Source organism: Triticum urartu, chromosome 3 (genome assembly GCF_003073215.2).
Source record: "Triticum urartu cultivar G1812 chromosome 3, Tu2.1, whole genome shotgun sequence".
Classification (NCBI taxonomy): domain Eukaryota; kingdom Viridiplantae; phylum Streptophyta; class Magnoliopsida; order Poales; family Poaceae; genus Triticum; species Triticum urartu.
In genome coordinates this window covers 11,091,003-11,097,354 of record NC_053024.1, presented here as the reverse complement: position 1 = coordinate 11,097,354, position 6,352 = coordinate 11,091,003, and the positions used below count along the sequence as shown (strand labels likewise).

Sequence of the window (6,352 nt, the reverse complement as noted above, 5' to 3'; positions counted from 1 at the left end):
ATGGTGAGGTTGCCGCACCTGTTGGCCGAGCGCGAGCAGCCTTCCCCTTGCTGCTCGTCAGCCCCGACGAGCATCACTGGCAGCCACCAAACCCCAATGAACACTAAGAACCAGTAGACAAGAGACATCGAAATACAAGAGCTGTAATTTGTGTCAGCAAGACACAGAAGGGGAGCAAACAAAATTCGTGATCATGCATGTGTTGTGTGGATATACGAGAGAGAAATGATGTGGCAAAGAACGGATGCGATATGGTTGGGGAATGGAGTCATCTCGCAGTCGTCGTACGTCTAACATGGGAACTCCTATCTTAATTGACGGAGCAAATGGAAGACCTGGGACAAATTATGAGTGGCTGTAGATCAAGTTGGTGGAGGACTTTTCAGGCATGTTGATATCGCGATGGTTGTCCTAGCGCTGTCGTGTGCCGCAGCGAGAAGATATTATGAATGGTGTTAGCCAACTACCTTGACTGGTTCTGTCAACGCAATTACTTCCCCATATACCCACTAGAGAGAGTTAACATCGAAATGTCTCAATCCACATTTAGTTGGTGCAGTGTTCCGCAATTTTATCAGGAATGCATTCCCACCATATAAGGCATTCTTATGTTTAGAGCAAGGAACTGGAGGCACGGAGCATTGTGTTATTTTGTGTGTTTAATGTTTATTAACAGGTATGTGAATTTGGAGGCAAGAAAATTGGAACAGGAACAATGGCAAAGCTGGTTGGGCACATCGGAATGGTAAGAAATAGATTTGCTGATGAATTGCGTGGATGATGTATGTGAAGGCGGAAGGCAAATAGATGAATGACAGCTAAAGTCTGAAGGAATTGACTGGTCGAGTTATGGCCTTTTTAAAAGATACTCTCTCCATTCACAAATATAAGATGTTTTGAATATTTCGATATAGAATACAAACGGACTGAAATGAGTGAGAAAACATACTAAAATGCGTCTATACTCTATATACATCCAAATCCGAAGAAAGATAGAACATAGAGAGTAATATTTAGTTCAGAAAACCCCATCGGACAAGTCTTGACCAATTAGATGCGATGTGACTGTACGTCGACCGAGGACGGAGGATGCTTTGTAGACAGAAGTACCATGGTACGTTCCTGTCTTGTATTTCAGTGTCAGCATTTTTACTTGTAAGAATCGGCATGTGAGATTGAAACCGTTCACGAACCTTCCATAAGTTGCATATACTATCTGAAAAGTCCTCTTCAAGTGAGCATTTTCCGAGGGAATTCACGAACCTTCCATAAGTTTCATTGTCAGCATTTTACTTGTAAGAATCGTCATTTTACTTGTATTTCACAGTCTGTTCTAGTGTCGGTGTTTTTCGCTGTGTTTTTGGGGCAGTTTGTTTTGGTCGTTTGTACTCCCTCTCTATCTTTAATATAATACATGCAGCTCTCCTACATGGTTCGAAAAAAAAGAGTGAGATCATTTCCCGCGTCACCAAAGTACAGTGGTTGTAGGCGGCCGAGCCAGAACGGGTACCCGGCGTACTGACGTTCCTGTACGTACGGCCTTGGACGCGCAGGTCGCCACAGCTGCGGCCTCCGGCGTCGTGGCTCGGTGCAGCAACATGAAAGCATGTTACCAGGACGGACAAGAGTGCTCGCAGAAACGGGGGATGCATCGACGTTCTATCCGTAGATCCTTGGGTGGTGTTGCGTGGAAAAAGGCACGTAGGCGGGGAATTAGCAATGGTAGGAGTTTGGGCCCCTTCGCTCGCCAGGATCCTGCTTGAACCAAAACGTTGGAGAGCAAAATGTTCCTCCAAAAAAAATGAAAGGGGGAGTTTTTTTTTTTCGAGGGATGGAATGGGGAGGTGATGGGTCTCACGCGGCCTGATGTGTTGCTCTGAGGACTCGTCTACATGGCCTTTTGCAAGGCCTACAGCCCAAACCTGCCGACGTGATTGGAGTCGTACGGCACCGCTGGCGGCCGGTAATGGTGTATTGCCCCCGATTAACCGCGCTCATCCCCGGCGCCGCTGCAGCGTGAGGCTGCCGCCGTGAGCTGCACAGAGCAGAGTCAGTAGCCTATGCCACATCGGACTAGCGTTGGTTAGGGCGGCGAAGGGGAGCCACGGTAGCGATGTTGCCTGAGAAACGGCGGAAACCCTCGTCTCGCCAGCGGGGGACAGTAAATTCGGAGTACGGCGGTGGTCATGGGCGAAGTTGTGTACGCGTGAAGGAAAGGCACGGCGCCATTTCCTCGAGTGGGTACCACCTGCCGAGCAGAGGACCAAGTAAGTATACCGCCTTAGACTTCCACGGTTAATCTGCTTGCTGCGAATTGGCATATAATTAGTCGCAAATTTATACTCTTGATGGTCTTGTTAGTTGTGTTTTTTTAGGAATAGCTGCTTGCCTTTGGCATAAGATCCAATCCTTTTATCTGTTTGAACTTGTAAGGTGGAACACAAAATTCGTGCGCTAGTACTTCCTGGAATACAGTGATCTTTGGAGGCTTTGGTTATCACCTGGTGACAGGCTAGTGGTACAACGTTGGTATGCGCTAGTACAAATATGACATGCATTTAGGTGCCTGTCGGAGAAAAAAAATTGATTGGCATTGACATGTCCGTATGCAGGCTAATTTCTGATTTTTGTAGAACTGTAATGTGTGCCTGTGCATTGCTGTGATTGTTATCAACAATGGGTTTTATGATAACCGGCTGTGCAAGTTTGTTGTCGCCACTCCTAATGTAGGATGAACTCAAAGTTATGACATTGTGCCGCTTCCGTTCATCACGCCCTTCCCAACTACCAACCTGAAAAAACATAATATGTTAGTCAATATAACCCCCATCTAGTTATGCAGTGACTATTTCCTTACATGGACAATGCTTTGCTGTAATGGAACTTCAGTTCAACAAGACATTTATCTGAGTTTTATTTATAATCAGAGAAGCATGCTTTACAAACAGAGCCACCCTTCACTCTAGGTCATTCGGACACAGCACATGGAATCAGCGTATGTTGCACATAAACTAAAACTTTTGATTTCACCACTGTTAGATCCCCATAACATGGTTCTTCTCTATAACCTTAAAGCGCTTCTTATTAGGGTTTTTCAATCAAAGTTAGAAGATTGAGTAATTTATATTGGAATTTCCAGTCAATTGTGCATTCACAATTCTTTAATGACTATGATACAATGTCGAACTTAGTTGAGCCTGTTCAATTTCTGAATATACTTTAGTACAAGTTACCTTCTCAAAGAGGTGGAAATTGTTATGTGTTTCCTGAATTCACAAGCCTTATCTCCTCAGATGTCGTAGAGCTTGCACTTTGTACATTCATCTTATGAGCTGCATTTTCACTAGAATCAGGGATAAGCAAGTAGGTCAAGTTACTAAAAGTATTTGGAAAAAAATAACTTCACGGAAAAAAGGGAAACCAAATAGATGTAGAAGTATCTTACAGTAGTCCACTGAAGTTTTGCTTCTCTCAAACATTTCTACAACTTTGGTTATAGTAGGGTGATACAGAGGTAATACTTGTATGCACCACAAGCCAATCAAGGTCATCTTTCTTGCAATTTCCTCAATGTCACTTGTAACTTCACATGCCTCTAATTCATCGTCTTGAGCAAAGTGATCATAAATCCAATCTGGGAAATACTTTTCGCTTGATTTTTCAGCCACCGATTTCACATTTTTCCTGCCTCCAACCATCTCTAGCAACACCATTCCATAACTATAAACATCTGACTTTGTTGAAACAATTCCGAAGTTTCGTGAGTGAACTTCTGGAGCAATGAATCCAATTGTTCCTCTAGCACCAATCATTGAAAGCTTGCTCTCCTTGGTACGACATAGTTTAGCAAGACCAAAATCGGCAATTTTTGGGCAAAAATCTTGGTCTAGAAGGATATTTTGAGGCTTAATGTCAAAATGGACGATCCGTGTATTACAACTATGGTGCAAATATTCCAGTCCACGAGCTATCCCGATAGCTATTGCATAGAGCCTCTCCCATCCTAAAATTTCTTTTGGCTTCTCTGAGTAAATGTATCTATCCAGGGAACCATTGCACATGTACTCATATATAAGAGCTTGTTTTGATCCTTCCAAACAAAATCCGAACAAGCTAACAATATTCACATGAGAGGTCCTACCAATGCTCATAACCTCATTAACAAACTCTTCCCCGTTTCCTTTGCAATTATGTAAGAATTTCACAGCAACCAGACGACCATCATGTAGCTTTCCTTCAAGACCATACCATAACTACCTTGACCAAGCTGCTTATTGCGAGAAGACGTTATCTTCATTACCTCTGAGTACGTGAATCTTTTTGGAGCAAGTCATCCATAAATTATTATCATGGCCTCGTAATGCCTTTCAGTGGTGCTGCTATTCTTTTTCCAGAGGAGAAACCAGTTCCTTTTCCCCGTCATATACCACATCAGCACGTAAATACATGCAAAGAGTAGCGCTGCAGCTGCTGATGTCAAAGCTGAGGTGGAAGAAGTAGATGTACCAGGTGTTATAATATGGGTATTTAGATCTATAAGAACATCGAGGGTTTTAAATTCAAGTTAATTGGTTCTATGGTTATGGTTTCACATGACCACATGCTTTCAATTTTTTTTCGGACACTTTAGACGCACTACACTGGGCACCTCCGCCAATTCGGATCTCCACCCGCCGGCGCCTGACCTTAGCGCCAGGGTGGTCCGCTCCGGTGCCGGTCGGATCTGGATCGCGATTTTCTTGCCTCCGTGCAGATGACGGAGGTGAGGACTCCTCGACGGCCGAGACCTCCGAGGCATCGCGCCGGCGTAAGACTGACGAGGAGCTGGCCGCCGAGTTTTGGGCCGACATTGGGTATCCTACATCAGCCTCACGAGTATGGGAGAGACCGTCATCTAGGCGAGGATCTGCTCAGAAGGATGGTGCACAAGAGGTAAACGGTTCTCCGACCTCGCCGGCAATTCATTCGCGGGGGTCGCCGCCGGCTGCATGCCGGCACGTGAGGGCTCCGGCTATATCTAGGCCTATGGTACGGCCCTGGATCGGACCTCTCCCTGCCCCCAGAGTCTCTCCCTCTCGTACTCTGGGAGATGCCATGCCCTCGGCCGGCTTGGCGAGGACGGCGGTGATCACGCCGACGGCGCCTCCGATGTTTCCTGCGACGGGCGTTTCGCCGGACGAGTGGGGCGGTCGATAGGCCTAGGCCCTCACCCGATCTCAGGTGCGTCACATCCGAACCGTTCTTTACGCATGGTTAATCTCAACCGTTGGTTGTTTCATATGTGGAACAGGGACACTCCTCGCAGAAACCCTAATCTTCCTCGATCCTTTGTGGCTGCCGTCTGCTCGGGGATGGGTCGCGACGCGCCCGCGCCGCCGGGCTCTGGGCAGGTCCGACCTGCAGCCGCCGCGCCGATGCCCTCGGACGCCTCCTCGTCTGGTGGTGCCCCTGGCTTCGCACCTGGGGTGTTCCCCCCGGTGATCCCTTCTTCCTCCGCTCAAAGTGTCATGCCGAACCTTCCCCAACAGACTCCAGCACCGGGGCAGCAGCAACAACAGATGTATCAAATGCCACAGCAGTTCTTTCAGCAGCAACCGATGTATCATGCGCCGCCGGGGTACATGCAGCAAATGGCGCCGGTGTACCCATATCAACCAGCCGGCCCTTTCTTGCAACAGAGCCATGGTCACCCCACTACTGTCCAGCCAATGGCCTTTAACGCTGGTCTGGCAAACCCGGCGGCCGGAGTTCAGACAGGGAATATCCGTCCTAGGAAACTGAAGGGAGGAAAAGGAAATCGGCCTAAGAACCGTGCGGGAAACGCCTCGATCATCGCTGCTCCACCCACCTTGCCTTATCATGGCGTACAAGGTGCTCCGGCTTTTGTCTCGGGGCCTCTTGTGACTGCTGCTCCTCTTATGGCACCGGCTCAACAACAACATGATGTGGCTCAGGCGACACCTGCTCCCGGGGTGAACACGGTAATGACCAAGTTGTGGTGTACCAAGTGTCAGTCGGCCGGACATGTGGCTTCAGATTTTGAAACACAGCAGTATTGTTTCATCTGTAACAAGGCGAACCATCCGATGACTACTCGGCGGTGTCCAGCTCTCAAGATGCCGAAGCCGGCGGCGATGCTTTGTGGCTATGGGACTGAGAGCATGGCCTTCTTTCAGATGCCTGACAATGTTTGCAGGGCAGACCTCGCACCACAATCCTCCCCAACGGCTCTTGTTACGATCTCGGGAGGCTCTATCTCTTCGAGCATAGTGGAGGCGGAGGTTGCTAAGATCGCTCAATATCAGCAACAGTGGACGTGGGAGGCTATCTCTCATGGCTAGAATGCTTTTAT

The 6,352-nt window shown here is 47.7% G+C and overlaps 1 long non-coding RNA gene across 1 annotated transcript; it reads right to left on the bottom strand.

Annotated features, from left to right (window-relative positions):
- Positions 1-2,397: 2,397 nt before the first annotated feature.
- Positions 2,398-3,432, bottom strand: LOC125542389. Its single transcript, XR_007297906.1, has 2 exons — positions 3,234-3,432; positions 2,398-2,792 (listed from the first exon to the last, which is right to left on the bottom strand). It is a non-coding gene; the product is annotated as an uncharacterized LOC125542389 (long non-coding RNA).
- Between the last annotated feature and the right edge of the window lie 2,920 nt (positions 3,433-6,352).